Source organism: Anopheles coustani, chromosome 3 (assembly GCF_943734705.1).
Source record: "Anopheles coustani chromosome 3, idAnoCousDA_361_x.2, whole genome shotgun sequence".
In the NCBI taxonomy this organism is placed as follows: domain Eukaryota; kingdom Metazoa; phylum Arthropoda; class Insecta; order Diptera; family Culicidae; genus Anopheles; species Anopheles coustani.
In genome coordinates, this window is record NC_071288.1 from 76,897,951 (window position 1) to 76,919,377 (window position 21,427).

Below are 21,427 nucleotides of genomic sequence, written 5' to 3' on the forward strand. Positions count from 1 at the left end.
GGAGGATCTTAAAAACCTAACAGTGCTTTGGTTGGCATCAAACCGGATCACTTTTGTGACCATAGAAAGCTTCGCAACAATGTGGAATTTGAAGTATCTGGATCTCAACGCCAATAACATGACGACCGTCACCCTGAACAGTACCCGTTTTCCACCGCAAATGTACGCGATAGGACTTGGCATGAATTTGTTGACAAACATAGACCTATCATCCATTCCAGTAAAGAGCATGAATATTGATGTGTCCCACAATTTGATCACCAGTTTCGATGTTAATGGAACTTCGCCGAATGTTACAAGCCTCCAAATGACCTGCAATCCGATCGACTGTAGTTGGTACTCTGAGGATCAAAAGGCATCAGCGGTTTGTGAACGGGACCATGAGATTTCGTATGATTTCTGCAGGAACTCGAATTCAGGTTCCCTCTGTATCCAAACACTGACTAGATATCCATTTGTGAAACGAAACTGCAGTGTGCGTTCGAATACATTATACGGGAGAAACACGAAAAGATAGGCTACCCCACTAACAGAAGTCCATATAAAAAGTGTTAAGTGTTAAAAGTTTAAGTGCAAAATAAGTGTTTTTGTTATCTTGTAAAATCGCGAGGATGACAATTTATTAAAACAATGCAATACAATACAATATTAATACAATATTCTACTGCTGATATTGTTTAAATACTTATCCATTAATTTTACCACGATCGCCATTCTATCACTGGTGGTGCCGATAGGCCTTCATTCTGCTTCGAAGCCGCATCTTCGTCATGGTCCAATTCATACATCAGCTGCTGTTTGTGCCGCTTGACAATCACTTTTTTCACAACATTTGAATACACTTTAAAAAATACAAAACAACACTTTTTAAGATGTTGAATCACCAATTTTGTTGAAGAACAACATTGGATAACATTCTCCGTGTTGTTTACAATCCTACACTGACTGCTTTGACAAATTCGCTCAAAGTTAACTTACACCCGAAAGTGCACTTGGTGTACCAAAGCAAAACTGATCGCATCAAAAAACTAAAGCTGGCTGTAGACGTCACATATTAATCTGTGCAGATCTTTGACGTCTACAGATTTCCTTTGTTCTCTCGTACCCATCGTCTGTCAAACATCCCTCCAGATATCCCGAATATCTCGAGGGATGTTGGAAATAGCTAAGGAAAGGCTGTAGACGTCAAACATCTGTGCAGATTAATATGTAACGTCTACGGCTTGCTTAACACCCAGAAAAGGGAGAAAGATTCTTTTTTTTTAAAGGTTGGAAAGGGATGACGAGATGAAATGGAGAGAGAGTAAGAGACTCTGTCAACGGGGTTTGCAAGACCAAACACCAGCTTGCTACCTTGTCTGGCAAACGTGGACAAACAAATCTAGAGCTGTGTTTTTATTTGAACAATTGTGAAAATCTCAAATGCCGGTTGAAATAAAAATAATTGCGCTATAAACACTATCGCAGAACTTCGATTACTACTACGCAGTTACCTAGCAACACAACTGATAGTCCTATTATTCAAGAAAGATGAAGGCCCTCGGCACGACTTCGATCATATCAATTTCGTTGTACGCTCAGTTTAAAGTGAACTCTGTGCGTTTCTACCTCATATGTTCAAGGATTCATTTGAAGCGTCCAGCATCGTTGATTTTTTTTTTACATCGGGGTTAGTTGTTTATTTCGCTTACGATACTAGATGGGGTATCACAGATTTCTAAAAATAAACGCCCTAGTCCCTGCTCTTGCTATTTGGTGTCCCCACACAGCATACACCTACACGGTAGTGCTACGTGGGGGCGGGCGTCTGGCTATCGAGCCGTGGTTCTACTTATCTAGCCCCTACCGCGCTGGAATCGTTCTCTCGCTCGGGATGCCTTGCGCTGGCGGGCATTTCTGTGGAGGCGTCTCGCCTCTCGCAGGCTTCTCTCGGCGTCGTCTAGAGCCGCTTACGCCGCGTCCTGGTGCATTGGGGCCGCGTCATGAAGCCGCAGACGCGCCAGGTTGCGTTGCATGTTGCTGGCCGGTTGGCATCCGCTGTTGGCGTCGTCGGAGTCGCCTGAGCATCATTGATACCTAAAACATTCAAGTGTTTACCTGTAATGAATGATTATTTGTTTGCAAACTAACTTGTTGATGATCTTTTAAATTGCTTCTTACGACAAAATTTAGAAATACGATATAATGTTGTTGTTCAAAAATCTATAGCTGGAGAAGATGAGGCAAAGCAGCAATTCGGTCCACACGCTTCGTTTTGCACAATGTTTTACCTGCGCAGTTCAAATAGGAACAGACCTCTTATTGTTTAAGTTATCTTTGAAATGATCTCTGACCACGATAACATTGTAAAAAATGTGGCCTCTTGCTGCATTTTGGAGGTCGTGTATTAATTCTGAGTCACCTCTTTCACCTAGTTCAACCATACATTCAGAAATATTTTCCTAATCCATACTTTCAGGGAGGTTGCAGTTTGGGGGGGACTTTCTCAGCGAAAAGTTGTGTCGAGCGCAACACGCGAGAACTACAGTATCTACGTTGTGCACACACTTGTGGACTCTCCTGCCTTCTATTCAACATCGCTCTGGAAGGTGTCATTAGGAGCGCGGGCTTCGACATCCGTGGCACGATTTTCATCCGCTCTCTCCAATTCCTCGACTTCGCGGATGACATCGACATCATCGGGCGGAACACTAGGACGGTGTGCGAGGCGTACACCCGTCTGAAACACGAGGCCGCAAGGATTGGATTGGATGGTTACCGGCGCTCCAGTAACAGAATGTTTAGGCGATACAACGCATAAAAAAGTGGGTAGAGTATTCAGGGAAAAAACCGATCGGTAAGAAACCCAAAAAAGGATCACCGATCCTTTTCGCCATCCTTCTCACACATACATTTAAGTAATCCGAACTTTGTACATACACAAATACCATGAAGAAACTCTGGTATATCAACAGAAACAAATCATAGAATAAATCAGTGTTAAGTTGAAACTCGAACGATTCACGTCGTATGTTATTTTGACTGCTACACTCGCTGGTATTCTGCAACCCAATCCGAAAGATCAAAACGATCAACTCTCCCCATCTGCTGCATAGGCCTCCGTCATAAGCTTGAAGCAACTAACTTGATGGTAATAGAGAGTCAGAGACTTCGACAATTTTGTCCCGGCAGATACCAGTAATCCTTCCCCCTACTTTATTTAAAAAACCGTTACCACGCGGAATAGAAAGCTAGGAGGTCTACCTTCGCGGGACCTGTTTGCTAGAACGCGCCGTAACAGAAGAGCGATATTTAACAAATGGAGTTCGGATCTGCTCCATTACAGTGCTGGTTAGGCTTGTGAACGTTTTCGTGCCATTTTCGAGCTCATTTGAAACATTTTGTTCTTCAATTGCAGCCTGTCGCTATTCTTTACGATCGTAACGCCGCTAAACGCCATCAGCTTCAAATGCGACCAGCGGTTATGTGTGATTACAGAACTTCGAACCCCGCAAGAAACCTTCCTCTATCGATACATTCCCGAGGACGTGGCAAGAGTGGCGTACGTGCGGCTAATGGTGCGCCATGTTGATGCAACCATACTGGAAGGCATCGGGGCAGGTCGAGCGAAACATGTTTCCATTGAGTCTGCACCGCAGATGCAACGCCTCAGCCTCTCCAGCAAGTGTAATATATACTTCCTCTATCTGCGAAGCACAGGTCTCCGTGAGATCGAGTTCGAAGAAAACCACAAACTCAAAGAGCTTAAAATTATCGGTAGCAGTCTAGCGAGTGTAACTCCTACGATAAGGCTTTTAAAGAATCTTCGTAAACTACAAATCACGCGGTCACTTATCCAACGATTGGATTTAACCATCTTCTGTGGGCAAAAGAACATGTCGATAGTTGATTTCAGTATGAACAGGATACGTATCATTACGAGTAACAATCCAGAATATTGCACGACACCGATAAAGTCGATAATTGTGTCACATAATGTGATTGATTCAGTGGACTTGCAGGTGTTTAACGTCTTCTTTAACCTCTATGAAATGCATTTACTCTTCAACCACATAGTGGCACTGTTTGGACAGTTTACTTCAAAAACTATCCGTATTTTAAAACTGTCAAACAACAGATTACAAACGTTACACATGTGTTAGTGGGATACCCCAAACCTGGAAGAGCTTATATTGCAGGATAACCTTCTGGCTTTTATCCCGCAATGCTCGGGAAATCTTAAAAACCTTGCCAACCTCGCATTGGATGCAAATCATATCACTTCCGTGGCCATAGAAAGCTTCGCAACCATGTGGAGTTTAACGCGCCTGTCGCTCGCCAACAACAACATGACATCTGTCATTCTAAACAGTACCCACTTCCCACCTCAATTGAAACGATTAGAACTCCATAGGAACTTGTTGACAAATATTAACCTTTCGACCATTCCAGTAGAAAATTTTGAAATTTCTGTTGCGTCCAAATTGATCACCAGATTCGATGTCAATGGAACGTCGCCGAATGTTACAAGACTCCAAATGGCCTGCAACCCGATCGACTGTACATGGTACTCTGAGGAACAAAAGGCATCAGCGGTTTGTGAACGAGACCATGAGGTTTTGTACGGAGCCTGCAGAACCCCGGATACAGTTTTACTCCAAACGGGAACACTGATTAGATATCCATTCGTAAAAAGTCGGCGTTCGAATACATTATACGGGAAATACGTAGCCAACGCAGGACTAAACACCACCTTGCTACCTTGTTTGGCAAACGGAAACACAATCTAGAACTGTGCTTTTTTGTGGGCAATTATGAAAATCTCAAATATCGGGTAATGCATATTTCATAAAACTAATTTCGAGATAGATTCAATTTATTATTATCTCATTACAATAAGCTGTTCATTTCAAATAGTTGTGTAGCAATATTTAATATCAATTCTTTGGGAAGCTAAGTTTTTGCTTAACCTTCAAAAATCGTTGGATTAAAAAATGTTATAAAAAAATTATTAAAAAAGATTGTACTAAAACAGCGTATTAAAAACGCTTGGCAGTCAACATGTTGAAATGCTCATTCCCACTGACAACGCTGTTCTTAGATCAACTAATGCTGCTAGAATACCATCTGCTACAGGTAGAAATAATGATGATAAGGTTAGTACGGGAGTTTTGGCCTTTGTTATTATGTCCTAGTAAAAAGGAGATTAATTATTACACTGATATCACATAAAAATACGCTCTTAGTTTTTTTTAAAGAGTTGATATCGATTTATTCTAGTTAAATACCAAATTTTGAACCGATTGTATCAATACTTTTCAAGAATATCGTTGAAATCTACTAAGCTGTCGCTTTTCCAACAATTTGTGCTGTAAGCTAATAGTTCGCCCACATCTCTATCCATAAAAATGAATGTTTGTTAGGTCGTGAAGCTAAAACTCAAAACCGGCTGAACCAGTCTTGACGATGTCTTCGTACGATTTGTTCCTCTTTACCTAAGAAAGTTTTAGGAAAACAGAAAATTTAAAAGCTCCCAAGGAAAAGCTGGAAAATGCCTAAAAAAATTTTAAAATGACTCTTTTCATATGAAAACATTAAATCTATTGCAAAAACTAGGAAACGACTGGACTTATCCCAACGATGTCTTTAAGTCATTTGTTTCTTTCGGTCTAACAAAAACTATAAAAAGATTACAAAATTCCAAGAAAAAGCCAGAAATCACGAAAAGACCTTTTACAAAATAAAATTTAAATTTACATGAAAATGAATGTTTTTTTGTTCGTAATGCTAAATCTCAAAATCTAATTTTTTTATCCAAGGTTTAATACTCTAAAACCATACTTCTTTTTTGCTTTCCCTGCTAATTGGCATAAATGTATAGCTATTGGAGTAAAATTGCATGTAAGAAACTAAGTAATTTACTTATTTGTCGTTTTACTTCTACTTCTTCTTCGTTCTTTGTACATTTTACTATAGAATTGAATGAATAAAAGAACAACAGTAAAGGTAATAAGTGAAAATTAATGAATTGCGATGTGCTGAAATACGATAGCAATGCATCTCCCCATTAACACAACAACCGCAGTAATGTCATTAATCGCTTTACGCATGTTGTACGGGTAGATTAAAGTAAATTCAATTTAATTATGCGCCTGCTTGAGCAAAGGTCCATCGGATTTCGGTTCCAGGAAATGAGCCAGAGACTTTATGTTAATAATCACCATTCTCATTATTAAACTCAACAGACGGTCCAAATCCCAGTTTTGGTCCAAATGCAAGCAAAATATACATGTATTGCTAACACACTCTTTCATTGTTGATCACCTATCTTAATCTCTGTCTCGATTCATATTTTGCAACATCGCAGAAGGTGACATCAAGAAAACTGTAGAAAAAGCTTGGTGGGTCAAAGCATTAAGGTTCATCCAGACGACAGCAATGTTTCTCGGCAATGTTGACGTTTACCGTATTCGTACATGATTTCGTTGACTGTATATGTGTGCCAAGCAACATTGCTGAACGAATTGACGAGCTATCCATGGGTCGATGGATAAGCTAGAAACATTGACGAGCAATGTTGACAGCGTTCCGTTTGGCATTCAACAAGGTAACGAAGCTAAGCTATATCCTGTACGAACCTTAAGTAAATTATTAATTAGAACGAGTCAGTTTCATGTGGGCAAGTGTTGGTTCAGTTTTTTTATCATGCCACTAATTAAATTCACTTTTGTGATGTTAACTAGTTACCATATGTTGTTACTTTCTATTGATACATATTTTACCAAGATAACTATATGCCATGAAAAATGTTTAGAAACCTTAAACATTGTTGGAAACATTGATGAACGTTGATTGCCATCGTATGGACAGAATCCGCCATTTTTGCACATGGCTGACAACCATGTTTGAATGTGTGCGAAAGATTGACGAAAAGATTGCCATCGTCTGGAAGGGCCTTTAGTATTACTTTTTGATTACATTTGTCACAGCTATTTGTTTTGTTTACCTCAGCTGCCATAGCTAGTGTTGGGTCAAGTAACTCCTTTGAGGTGGCTCAGCAAATGCTGTTGTGCTGGTGGCATTGTAAACTCAGTTGAACTGGTGGCTCAGTTAACTCTGCTCTGCTGGCGGCTCAGTAACCTCATTTTTGCTAGTGGCTCAACAAACTTTGTTGTGCTGGTGGCTCAGTAAATTCAGTTGTTCTCTGTGCCTCAGTAAACTCAGCAATACTGGTGGGTACAACCCTTCTATGCTTGTTTAGCCACCGGCAATACTGAGTTTACTAGGCCACCAGCCGAACTAAGTAGGTGAGCCACCTGAAAAGTTCACTGCTCACATACTACCCAACCCTAGCTACTATTATACAGAAGAGGGCTCCAAGTTGCGTTCTGGTCGTAAAAAAATAAATAAGAAGTCAATGTCGATTGTGCTTTAATTTTAAATAAGAGCGAAAATGATAAGTCACCCATTGGTTTTTTTTGAACAATAAGTTTAAATGAGAATTAGTCCAATTTGAGACACCCAATTGAATTACAATAAAACTAGATGATAATACTAACGATCCAAAGGCCATATAAGCGGTGCTTCACTGCTATATAAATGCATTGACATCATTTATTCACCACCCATACGTATTCATCGGGGATCATAGGTGATATCGCGAATGATGGTTGGATCTGTTTTCTTATCGTGGTCTGTGGTTTATGAACTTTTTGTCACGTGTGGTATTACAACTAATTAGAACTATTCTCCTCTGCAATTGCAGCCTGTTACTGTGCTTTACGATCGTAACGCATCTCGAATCCTTTAGCCTCAAATGCAACTATGGGGTATGTGTGATTACAGAGCTGCGATCTTCTGCCGAAACCTTCCATTATAGATACATTCCCGATGACTTAATAATAATTGCGTTTGTTCGCCTATTGGTAAGTCATGTTGATGCGAGCATACTGGAAGGCATCGGGGTGGGTCAAGCGAAACGCGTCTACATACATCCTTCTGCAGCGGTGCAACGTCTCAGCCTCTCCAGGAAGTGTAACATTTTCTTTCTTCAGATTAAATATACACGCCTGTTTACGATGGAGTTTGAGGAGAATGATAAGCTAAGGGAGCTTGAAATCGTCATCAGTAGTCTAACGAGTGTAACTCCTTCGATTCGACTGCTGAAGAATCTATCCATACTGGAAATTAGTGAATCGCATATTCATCTTTTGGACTTCGGTATATTCTGTGGGCTCGCGAAACTATCATCACTTATTTTAACCAGAAATCAGATCACTTCTATATCAAGCGACTATGACAAATCCTGCATCTTCAACAGGACTTCCATACATTTTTCAAATAATTTGATGCATTCGGTCGACTTGGGGCTGTTTCGAGCTTGCAACAAAATCGGTGTAGCAGCTAACCAAATCGCGCTTCTGTCCGGAAATCTGATATCAGACTATTTAGACTCTTTCGATCTCAGCAAGAACAAGTTACAGGCGTTAAACATGTGCGAGTGGGATACCCCGAATTTAAATCTACTTAACTTGAACACCAATCTCCTGACCAGCCTTCCTACATGCTTGGAGGATCTTAAAAACCTAACAGTGCTTTGGTTGGCATCAAACCGGATCACTTCTGTGACCATAGAAAGCTTCGCAACAATGTGGAATTTGAAGTATCTGGATCTCAACGCCAATAACATGACGACCGTCACCCTGAACAGTACCCGTTTTCCACCGCAAATGTACGCGATAGGACTTGGCATGAATTTGTTGACAAACATAGACCTATCATCCATTCCAGTAAAGAGCATTAATATTGATGTGTCGCACAATTTGATCACCAGTTTCGATGTTAATGGAACTTCGCCGAATGTTACAAGCCTCCAAATGACCTGCAATCCGATCGACTGTAGTTGGTACTCTGAGGAACAAAAGGCATCAGCGGTTTGTGAACGGGACCATGAAATTTCGTACGATTTCTGCAGAAACTCGAATATAAGTTTATCCTATATCATAACACTGACTAGATATCCTTTCCTGAAACGAAACTGCAGTGTGCGTTCGAATACATTATACGGGAGAAACTCGTAAAGGTAGGCTATACAAGACCAAACCACCTGCTTCCTACCTTGTCTGGCAGACTTGGACAAACAAATCTAGAGCTGTGTTTTTATTGGAACAATTGTGAAAATCTCAAATGCCGGTGAAAATAAAAATATTTTGATTACTACTACGCAGTTACCTAGCAACACAACTGATAGTCCTATTATTCAAGAAAGATGAAGGCCCTCGGCACGACTTCGATCGTATCAATTTCGTTGTACGCTCAGTTTAAAGTGAACTCTGTGCGTTTCTACCTCATATGTTCAAGGATTCATTTGAAGCGTCCAGTGTTATTTTTTTTTACATCGGGGTTGGTTGTTTATTTCGCTTACAATACTAGATGGGGTATAACAGATTTCTAAAAATAAACGCCCTAGTCCCTGCTCTTGCCCTTTGGTGTCCCCACACAGCATACACCTACACTGTAGTGCTACGTGGGGGCGGGCGTCTGGCTATCGAGCCGTGGTTCTACTTATCTAGCCCCTATTGGGCCTCGTTTCCGTTTTTTGTTTAAGCATTCCCGCGCTGGGATCGTTCTCTCGCTCGGGATGCCTTGCGCTGGCGGGCATTTCTGTGGAGGCGTATCGCCTCTCGCAGGCTTCTCTCGGCGTCGTCTAGAGCCGCTTACGCCGCGTCCTGGTGCATTGGGGCCGCGTCATGAAGCCGCAGACGCGCCAGGTTGCGTTGCATGTTGCTGGCCGGTTGGCATCCGCTGTTGGCGTCGTCGGAGTCGCCTGAGCATCATTGATACCTAAAACATTCAAGTGTTTACCTGTAATGAATGATTATTTGTTTGCAAACTAACTTGTTGATGATCTTTTAAATTGCTTCTTACGACAAAATTTAGAAATACGATATAATGTTGTTGTTCAAAAATCTATAGCTGGAGAAGATGAGGCAAAGCAGCAATTCGGTCCACACGCTTCGTTTTGCACAATGTTTTACCTGCGCAGTTCAAATAGGAACAGACCTCTTATTGTTTAAGTTATCTTTGAAATGATCTCTGACCACGATAACATTGTAAAAAATGTGGCCTCTTGCTGCATTTTGGAGGTCGTGTATTAATTCTGAGTCACCTCTTTCACCTAGTTCAACCATACATTCAGAAATATTTTCCTAATCCATACTTTCAGGGAGGTTGCAGTTTGGGGGGGACTTTCTCAGCGAAAAGTTGTGTCGAGCGCAACACGCGAGAACTACAGTATCTACGTTGTGCACACACTTGTGGACTCTCCTGCCTTCTATTCAACATCGCTCTGGAAGGTGTCATTAGGAGCGCGGGCTTCGACATCCGTGGCACGATTTTCACCCGCTCTCTCCAATTCCTCGACTTCGCGGATGACATCGACATCATCGGTGTGCGAGGCGTACACACGTCTGAAACACGAGGCCGCAAGGATTGGATTGATGATCAATGCGACGAAAACAAAGAACCTGCTCGTCGGAGGCTCTGACAGTGACAGAGCCAGGCTGGGGAGCAGTGTATCAGTGGACGGCGACGAACTTGAGGTAGTAGAGGAGTTTTGCTACCTCGGCACTGTCGTAACTTTGGACAACAACGTGAGCTGCGTAATCCGGAGGCGTTTTGTTGAGGGGAATCGTGCCTACTATGGACTCCACAAACTCCTGCGGTCCAGATGGCTCCTCCCAGAAGGGTCGGTTTTGCTTAGCAGGCCCATTTTTCTGACTTTGAATTAGCAGCGACATCGAATCGAAAAAGGGTTATTTTTCGCGCGCGTGTTTGTTGGGTCATGGTCGAACCTCAGAAGGAAAATTATTATAAGAGACTAGGTTTTTCAGGCCAGGTACCTGGCCTGTCAGCAGTCCTTGGCTCCCCTACCGTCCTTAATCTTACCTTCTCCCTGTTCGACCAGTGCCTGATCTTGACGCGTAGGATGTCTCCTTTTAACTGAAGCGCCCATCGATATGTATGCAAAAGCACTGTCATATCGCAAAATGTTACCAAAACACCAAACGCGTCTATCGAACAGCTCGGTTAGTAGGAGGTTTTTCGAAGACAGGGACTTGAACCGAATTACAGCATATTGTACACGTTTCTGTGCCACACAGCACATACAACCGGGTACTGCAACCTTTGCAAACGGTTAAATGCTGGCAGTTAGTTAGTCAACTGTCAAAATGTCGGTCGGCGAGCGAAAAATAGACTTGCAGAAATTTGCGCACCTGGTATTGATTGCAAGCAGATGGAAAATAGTTGTTTGTGAAGATGTTTTATGTTTGTTGATAAAATTTTGGTGAACACATTACTTCTCTGCTGGAAACGGAAAAAAAGTGACAGCAAAACTGACATTTTTGGGTGTTTTATCAATCGTTAGCGTCTAGAGTAAACTAAGAATTTAATTCCTGCTACGCACGATAATCCAAATTGGGAATTGTTTTATTCCTGTTTGAAGAGATTTTCCCTATTGTCCGAAACAATTCAGAGAAGTAAAGAGCATTGAATGAAATTCCTGAATTAGCTACCTGAGGTAACAGAAAAGCAAGTATTGGCGGTACATTAACACTTCCTGCCATACGTACCGCATTCGCTACTCATTCTGCGGCTCATTATGCCCTTCGTGTCGGTATCTTCTTTCTTTCGTTCGTACTGCAGAATCCTTCCATGTGTGTGACGATTCGCGAAAGGCGCAGTATCGGTTTGACGGCCGGCACAGTCTGCCACTTGCTATCCCTCACCTTCTGTGTTTCGCGGAAGGAACTATCCCCTATCTCTTGTCTTGTTCGTTTCGCGGAAGGTAAAGCTACCTGCTTGCACAACATGAACATTCCGTCCTATTCCGCTCGATTTCTCCCCCCACCCGTCCTCTTTGTCTCTCTCTCTCTCTCTCTCTCTCTCTCTCTCTCTCTCTCTCTCTCTCATCTCCTTTCTTTACCGCTTTACGTCTTTTACTTTGCCTGTCACATATTCCATCCTTTCGTTTTCTCTCTCCCCCCCCGCTTTCTCTCTCTCTCTCTCTCTCTCTCTCTCTCTCTCTCTCTCACACACACACACACACACACACACACACACACACACACACACACACACACACACACACACACACACGCGTACAGGGTCGTTATGGACAAACTGAAGGGCCAGCACCCACCGGAAAGGTGCCCAACCAGACTTCGTGGCATCATAGAGGAGCTGTTTCCGCAGCACGATCTCACGACCCGTGTCCTTTCGTCGACATCAGCTGAGGAGCTATCTGCGGGGGTGGAGCCGGTGACCAACGAGGAGTTCCTGGAAGCGGTTAGCCTGCTGAAGCTGGACAAAGCTCCTGGCCCGGACGGAATTCCTAATGTGGCGCTGAAGGCTGCGGAGGCAGGCGTATCCGGAAGGCGTATCGTTTCAGCGGCTTCTGGAAACGGGAGAGTTTCCGGCTGTATGGAAGAGGCAGAAGCTAGTACTTCTGCCGAAGCCAGGGAAAGGTGTGGGCGGCCCTCCCTCTTTCAGACCTCTGGGGCTGCTGGACACAACCGGTAAGCTGCTGGAGAGGATCATATTGAACCGCCTCAGCGTTTTCACTGAGGGTCAAAGTGGGCTCTCCGACCGGCAGTTTGGCTTCCGCAAGAGGAGATCCACGGTGGACGCAGTCCTTGCGGTAGTGGGGAAGGCGAGAGCAGCGTACGAGAAGAAGAGGACTGGAGATCGTTGCTGCGGAATAGTCACCATCGACGTTAAGAATGCCTTCAACAGTGCCAGCTGGGATGCGATCGGCTTGGCTCTGCGGAGGCACAACGTACCCGAGTACCTGGGCAGGATCCTCGCGAGTTACCTCAGCCAGCGTCGCCTAGTCTACGACACAGAGCGGGGCGAGGAGTCCACGGCCATAACTGCAGGTGTTCCACAGGGCTCCATTCTGGGGCCTACCCTCTGGAACATTATGTATGACGGGCTGCTGGAACTCGACCTCCCTAAAGGCACAGAACTCATCGGCTTCGCCGATGACATCGCCTTGACTGTGCTTGGGGAGAACGCAGCCGAAGTGGAGATCCTTGCGGCCGAGGCCTGTAGTAGGAATAAGTCGTGGATGAGGCAGCACAGGCTCGGGATTGCTCACCACAAAACCGAGTATCTACTGGTGAGCAGCCACAAGCAGAGGCAGTCTTCGTCTATCTGGATGGGTGATTCCCAGATCATCGCTCAGCGGAAGCTGAAATACCTGAGAGTGATGCTGGACGACCGGCTTTCCTTCAAGGCACACGTCGAGTATGCCTGTGAGAGGGCAACGCGATCTGCAGCAGCTATCTCGCGCATCATGCTGAACACCGCAGGACCCAGAAGCAGTAAACGCCGCCTTCTAGCGACGGTGGCTACGTCAGCGTTACGGTACGCGGCACCATTGTGGGCAGATGCCCTGAGCGCCACAACGTACCAGGAGAGGATTCGAAGGGTGCATAGGCTTCTTGCTATACGGGTAACCTGTGCATACCAGACGATATCCTTGGATGCAGTCGCGGTGATTGCAGGGATGGTGCCCACGTGCTTGTTGGTGGAGGAAGACGCTGAGTGCTATCGACGGAAGGCGGCAGGAGGTGGCAGCTCCAGTGCGGTGAGACCAGCGGTTCAGCAGGAGACGATGCGGAAATGGCAAAGCAGATGGGACAGTTCTGGCAGGGGACGATGGACACACACCCTTATCCCAGACCTCGCGCCTTGGGTAGGGAGGAAACACGGAGAGATCAAGTTTTACATTACGCAGTTTCTCTCAGGCCATGGGTGCTTCAAGTCCTACCTGCACCGGTTCGAGCATGCCAGCGCCCCGTGGTGTTCCTGGTGCAGCAAGATGGTGAAGGACGCAGAACATGTCCTGTTTGTTTGTCCGCGTTTCCGCGAGGAACGCGTCGAAATGGTGCAGAGCTGCAGAGTGGTGCTGACGGCGAGAAACCTCACGCAAGTGATGTGTGCTTCGGAGGAAAACTGGGTGGCAGTTGGTGCTGGAATGTGGGCGATGGCAACGAAGCTGCAGATCAGGTGGAGAGAGGAGCAGAGGCAGGCCCGTGTTGGGCATTGACGACGGATTGGAGCCACTAACCAATCGCTAGCCGTGAGCGGGAGCACAACCCCCCCTGGAAGTAAAGCCTTGCGGCAGTTCCCAGGGGATGTGGTCGAGGAGAGGTTTTAGTGGGTAAAAGCCCCACACTACCCTAGTGTGTGGGGTGTCTTACTGAAGATTTCCTCTTCGCGTAACAAATTAAAAAAAAACACACACACACACACACACACATACACACACAAACACAACAGGGCCCTTTTCTATTTTGCGTTGGTCGGTTATACTTGGCAGGGGCATTTTTCTGATTTTGAATTAGTACCGACATCGAATCAGACGCCGATCGAATGAGGGTTATTTTTCGCGAGCGTGTTTGTTGGATCACGGTCGACCCTCGGAAGGAAAATTATTTTTAGAGAAGATACAACGCACAACAATATCAACAAGATATATGACTTTCCGGTGGCCTGAACGAATACATGGAAAAAGACTACAAACACCTTGAATAATTGCCTCAATCAAGTTAAACCGAAACGAGCGACGCAATAGGGAAGAGTTTGAATTCAATCGCAGCTCATTTGTGATCCTCTACAGCATTATAATAGATCCTATTGCTAACCCTAATGATGCCCATGCTTATCGTTATGGCTTGTTTCGGGCATATAAAGGCGATGCATTCGCCATCCCACAACCCATAACGACCGTGGCAAATGTTACTGAAGAGCGATATTTTACAAATGGCGTACGAATCTGCTCCATTACAGTGCTGGTTAGGCTTGTGAACGTTTTCGTGCCATTTTCGAGCTCATTTGTACTACAATTTTTAACCATTTTGTACTACAATTGCAGCCTGTCGCTGTTCTTTACGATCGTAATGCCGCTCAACGCCATACGCTTCAAATGCGACCAGCGGTCATGTGTGATTACAGAACTTCGAACCCCGCAAGAAACCTTCCTCTATCGATACATCCCCGAGGACGTGGCAAGAGTGGCGTACGTGCGGCTAATGGTGCGCCATGTTGATGCAACCATACTGGAAGGCATCGGGGCAGGTCGAGCGAAACATGTTTCCATTGAGTCTGCACCGCAGATGCAACGCCTCAGCCTCTCCAGCAAGTGTAATATATACTTCCTCTATCTGCGAAGCACAGGTCTCCGTGAGATCGAGTTCGAAGAAAACCACAAACTCAAAGAGCTTAAAATTATCGGTAGCAGTCTAGCGAGTGTAACTCCTACGATAAGGCTTTTAAAGAATCTTCGTAAACTACAAATCACGCGGTCACTTATCCAACGATTGGATTTAACCATCTTCTGTGGGCAAAAGAACATGTCGATAGTTGATTTCAGTATGAACAGGATACGTATCATTACGAGTAACAATCCAGAATATTGCACGACACCGATAAAGTCGATAATTGTGTCACATAATGTGATTGATTCAGTGGACTTGCAGGTGTTTAACGTCTTCTTTAACCTCTACGAAATGCATTTAGACTTCAACCACATGGTGGCACTGTTTGGGCAGTTTACTTCAAAAACTATCCGTATTTTAAAACTGTCAAACAACAGATTACAAACGTTACACATGTGTGAGTGGGATACCCCAAACCTGGAAGAGCTTATATTGCAGGATAACCTTCTGGCTTCTATCCCGCAATGCTTGGGAAATCTGAAAAACCTTGCCAACCTAGCATTGGATGCAAATCATATCACTTCCGTGGCCATAGAAAGCTTCGCAACCATGTGGAGTTTAACGCGCCTGTCGCTCTCCAACAACAACATGACATCTGTCATTCTAAACAGTACCCACTTCCCACCTCAATTGAAACGATTAGAACTCCATAGGAACTTGTTGACAAATATTAACCTTTCATCCATTCCAGTGGAAAATTTTGAAATTTCTGTGACGTACAATTTGATCACCAGCTTCGATGTCAATGGAACGTCATCGAATGTTACAAAACTTCAAATGGATTGCAACCCGATTGACTGTACGTGGTACTCTGAGGAACAAAAGAAATCAGCGGTTTGTGAACGAGACCATGACGTTGTCCACCCAACTTCAAATTCTGTCGAGAAGGAAATCGTTAGATATTCATTTGTGAAAAAAAACTGCAACCTGAAATCGTATCGAATAACTTCAAACACCCAGGAGCAGGAACGTAATAGAGAGTCAATCACCAGCCTACGGCCGTTTGTGAATTTCTAGCACATAAAAGTCGAAGATTGTGTGTTGTGTTTTTTTTGTTTTTTGGCGAATTGTACAAATTAAACATTGAAAGATTGAACTATTGTTGGACGTTTGGACGGACATTTAAATAGATAAACATTCAATTCATGCATTAAGATACAGACGATCTAGTGCCAAATTATTCTAGGTTGTTATACTACAATAAACATTAAATTGGTTTGAAGCTTAGAATTGCTCGGGAATTCTAATGCGACTACCCGTAGGAAACTACGTAGTTAAGTCCTTAACGGACCATGAAAAATCACGTTTGCTATGCCATCAAACAACAAGAAAAAGGGTTATGAATTGCAAATTGCCAATTGAAAGACCAACGCAATTTGCTTTCTTGGCAAAAATTGAAAAAAATAATGCAAAACCTTTCTTTAAATTTAATATAATCACGCACAATATAGCGCTTCATGTAACTAGCCATGATTAAGATTTTTTGATTACATTTATTGCAGCCATTTGTTTTCTTTTACAACAGCTCCCATAGCTGTTGTATAGATGAAATCTCTAAGTTGCATCATCTATAGTAAAATCGGTGATAAAAATGTACTAAGAAGTCGATTGTTTGGATGTAATTTATATGTGGACACCAAATAATACCAAAACTTAGTAGCTTGCGATTTTTTATTTAATAATCAGTTTAAGTGCGATAATGCTAATGATGCTTGATGATAACACTAATAATGCAATTCATTTTTATCGACGCTTCTCTGCGCTATAAAAGCAATGACAACATTTTTCCACCACCCTTACGTATTGATCCGGTGAAGGCGATCACAGGTGCTTTTGCATTAGGTGAATGATGGTTGGATCTGTTTTTTTACCGTGGTCTGTGGTTTGTGAATTTTTTGTCACTTGTTGTATTACAACTAACTATAACTATTCTCCTCTGCAATTGCAGTCTGTTACTGTGCTTTACAATCGTAACACATCTCGAAGCCTTCAGCCTAAAATGTAACCGTGGAAAATGTGTGATTACAGAGCTGCGATCTTCTGCCGAAACCTTCCTTTATCGATACTTTCCCGATGACATATTAACGGTTGTATTTGTTCGTCTATTCGTGAGTCATGTTGATGCGAGCATACTACAAGGCATCGGGGTGGGTCACGCGAAACGCGTCTACATACATCCTTCTGCAGCGGTGCAACGACTCAGCCTCTCCGAGAAGTGTAACATTTTCTTCCTTCAGATTAAACGTACACGCCTGCGAACGATGGAGTTTGAGGAGAACGATAAGCTAAAGGAGCTTAAAATCGTCAACAGTAGTCTAACAAGTGTAACTCCTACGATTCGACTGCTGAAGAATCTATCCATACTGGAAATTAGTGAATCGCATATACATCTTTTGGACTTCGGCATATTCTGTGGACTCGCGAAACTATCATCAATTATTTTAACCAGAAACCAGATCACTTCTATATCAAACGACTATAACAAATCCTGCATCTTCAACGGAACTTCCATACATTTTTCAAACAATTTGATGCATTCGGTCGACTTGGGGTTATTTCGAGCTTGCAACAGAATCACTGGAACAGCTAACCAAATCGCGCATCTATCCGGAGATCTGATATCAGATTATTTAGACTCTTTCGATTTCAGCGAGAACAAGTTACAGGCGTTAAACATATGCGAGTGGGATACCCCGAATTTAAATCTACTTAACTTGAACACCAATCTCCTGACCAGCCTTCCTTCATGCTTGGAGGATCTTAAAAACCTAACAGTGCTTTGGTTGGCATCAAACCGGATCACTTCTGTAACCATAGAAAGCTTCGCAACAATGTGGAACCTGAAGTATCTGAATCTCAACGCCAATAACATGACGACCGTCACCCTGAATAGTACTCACTTTCCACCGCAAATTCATACGTTAGTACTTAACATGAATTTGTTGACATACATAGACCTATCATTTATTCCAGTAAAAGGCACTTACATTGATGTTTCGCACAATTTGATCACCAGTTTCGATGTCAATGGAACGTCGCCGAATGTTACAAACCTCCAAATGGCCTGCAACCCGATCGACTGTACATGGTACTCTGAGGAACAAAAGACATGCGCGGTTTGTGAACGGGACCATGAGGTTTTGTACGGAGCCTGCAGAACCCCGGATACAGTTTTACTCCAAACGGGAACACTGATTAGATATCCATTCGTAAAAAGAGACTGCAGTCTGCGTCCGAATGCATTATACGGGAAATACGTAGGCAACGCAGGACTAAACACCACCTTGCTACCTTGTTTGGCAAACGGAAACACAATCTAGAACTGTGCTTTTTTGTGGGCAATTATGAAAATCTCAAATATCGGGTAATGCATATTTCATAAAACTAATTTCGAGATAGATTCAATTTATTATCATCTCATTACAAGTAGCTGTTTAAAATGCTATGAGGATTCCACGACAGCTCAATAAATGTGGGTGAAAGTTATTATGATACAAATTACATTTCATTGAAATTATTCCTATTTATGAATTTATTAATGTCTGTGTGATGCATCATAGAGGATTATAATATCAACTGCTACGATTATCATTCCCACTGACAACGCTATAATAAACATGATCGCGTTCTTAAATCCACTAATGCTGCTAGAATATCGTCTGCTACAGGTAGAAATAATGATGATAAGGTTAGTACGGGAGTTTTGGCCTTTGTAATTTTGTCCTAGTAAAAAGGAGATTAATTATCACACTGATATCACATAAAAATACGCTCTTAGCTTTTTTTATAAACAATTGTTGACATCGATTTATTCTAGTTAAATACCAAGTTTTACCATAAAAATGAATGTTTGTTAGGTCGTGAAGCTAAAACTCAAAACCGGCTGAACCAGTCTTGACGATGTCTTCGTACGATTTGTTCCTCTTTACCTAAGAAAGTTTTAGGAAAACAGAAAATTTAAAAGCTCCCAAGGAAAAGCTGGAAAATGCCTAAAAAAAATTTTAAAATGACTCTTTTCATATGAAAACATTAAAATTTACCATCTATTACAAAAACTAGGAAACGTTTGGACTTATCCCAACGATGTCTTTAAGTCATTTGTTTCTTTCGGTCTAACAAAAACTATAAAAAGATTACAAAATTCCAAGAAAAAGCCAGAAATCACCAAAAGACCTTTTACAAAATTAAATTTAAATTTACATAAAAATGAATGTTTTTTTGTTCGTAATGCTAAATCTCTAAATCTAATTTTTTATCCAAGGTTTGATACTCTAAAACCATACTTCTGTTTTGCTTTCCCTGCTAATTGGCATAAATGTATAGCTAATGGAGTGAAATTGCATGTAAGAAACTGAGTAATTTATTTTGTTGTCGTTTTACTTCTACTTCTTCTTCGTTCTTTGTACATTTTACTATAGAATTTAATGAATAAAAGAACAACAGTAAAGGTAATAAGTGAAAATTAATGAATTGCGATGTGCTGAAGTACGATAGCAATGCATCTCCCCATTAACACAACAACCGCAATAATGCCGGTTATCGCTTTACGCATGTTGTACGGGTAGATTAAAGTAAATTCAATTTACCTATGCCCCTGCTTAAGCAAAGGTCCATCGGATTTCGGTTCCAGGAAGAGAGCCAGAGACTTTATGTTAATAATCACCATTCTCATTATTAAACTCAACAGACGGTCCAAATGCCAGTTTTGGTCCAAATGCAAGCAAAATATACATGTATTGCTAACACACTCTTTCATTGTTGATCACCTATCTTTATCTCTGTCTCGATTCATATTTTGCAACATCGCAGAAGGTGACATCAAGAAAACTGTAGAAAAAGCTTAATGGGTCAAAGCATTAGTAATACTTTTTGATTACATTTGTTACAGCTATTTGTTTTGTTTACACCAGCTGCCATAGCTAGTGTTGGGTCAAGTAACTCTTTTGAGCGTTAGTTAAGCTACATCGCTCAATTTCGTGACCAGAGTGAGCCACCTAGCTGACCTAAGCGTTGCATTGACGTACCTCTGCAATATACTGAGGAGGCTTCCCGACTCAAGTGATTCCCTTACTCAGGTGGCTCAGCAAATGCTGTTGTACTGGTGGCACAGTAAACTCAGTTAAACTGGTGGCTCAGTTAACTGTGCTCTTCTGGCGGCTCATTAACCTTACTTTTGCTAGTGGCTCAAAAACTTTGTTGCGCTGGTGGCTCAGTAAATTCAGTTGTTCTCTGTGCCTCAGTAAACTCAGCAATACTGGTAGGTACAACCCTTCTATGTTTGTTGAGCCACCGGCAAAACTGAGTTTACTAGGCCACCAGCCGGAGTAAGTAGGTGAGCCACCTGAAAAGTTCACTGCTCAGATACTACCCAACCCTAGCTACTATTATACAGATGAGGGCTTCAAGTTGCGTTCCGGTCGTAAAAAAAAGGAAGTCAATAGCCTGACTGTTGATTGTTCTTTAATGATGAGCGAAAGTGATGAGTCACCCATTGTTTTTTTTGACAATAAGTTTAAATGAGAATTAGTCCAATTTGAGACACCCGATTGAATTACAATAAAACTAGATGATAATACTAACGATCCAAAGGCAATATAAGCGGTGCTTCACTGGTATATAAAAGCATTGACATCATTTATTCACCACCCATACGTAATCATCAGGGGTGTGGTGATATCGCGAATGATGGTTGGATCTGTTTTCTTACCGTGGTCTTCTTCTTCTTCTTCTTCTTGGCGTAACGACCTTGTTGGTCATGCCTGCCCGTTAAGGGCTTACGAGACTTTTTTACCCTATTGTACGTGGATAGTCAGGCCTCTCGTACAGGGGAGGGTCCGGTCTCGGTTGGGATTCGAACCCACGCCGTCGAGGGCTCACCACCGGCGCTCATGGGCCGTGGTCTGTGGCTCATAATATTTTTGTTACGTGTTGTATCACAACTAATTAGAACTATACTCCTCTACAATTTCAGCCTGTTACTGTGCTTCACGATCGTAACGCATCTCGACGCCTTCAGCCTCAAATGCGACTATGGTACATGTGTGATTGAAGAGCTGCGATCTTCTGCTGAAACCTTCCATTATAGATACATACCCGATGACTTAATAATAATTTGGTTTGTTCGCCTATTGGTAAGTCATGTTGATGCGAGCATACTGGAAGGC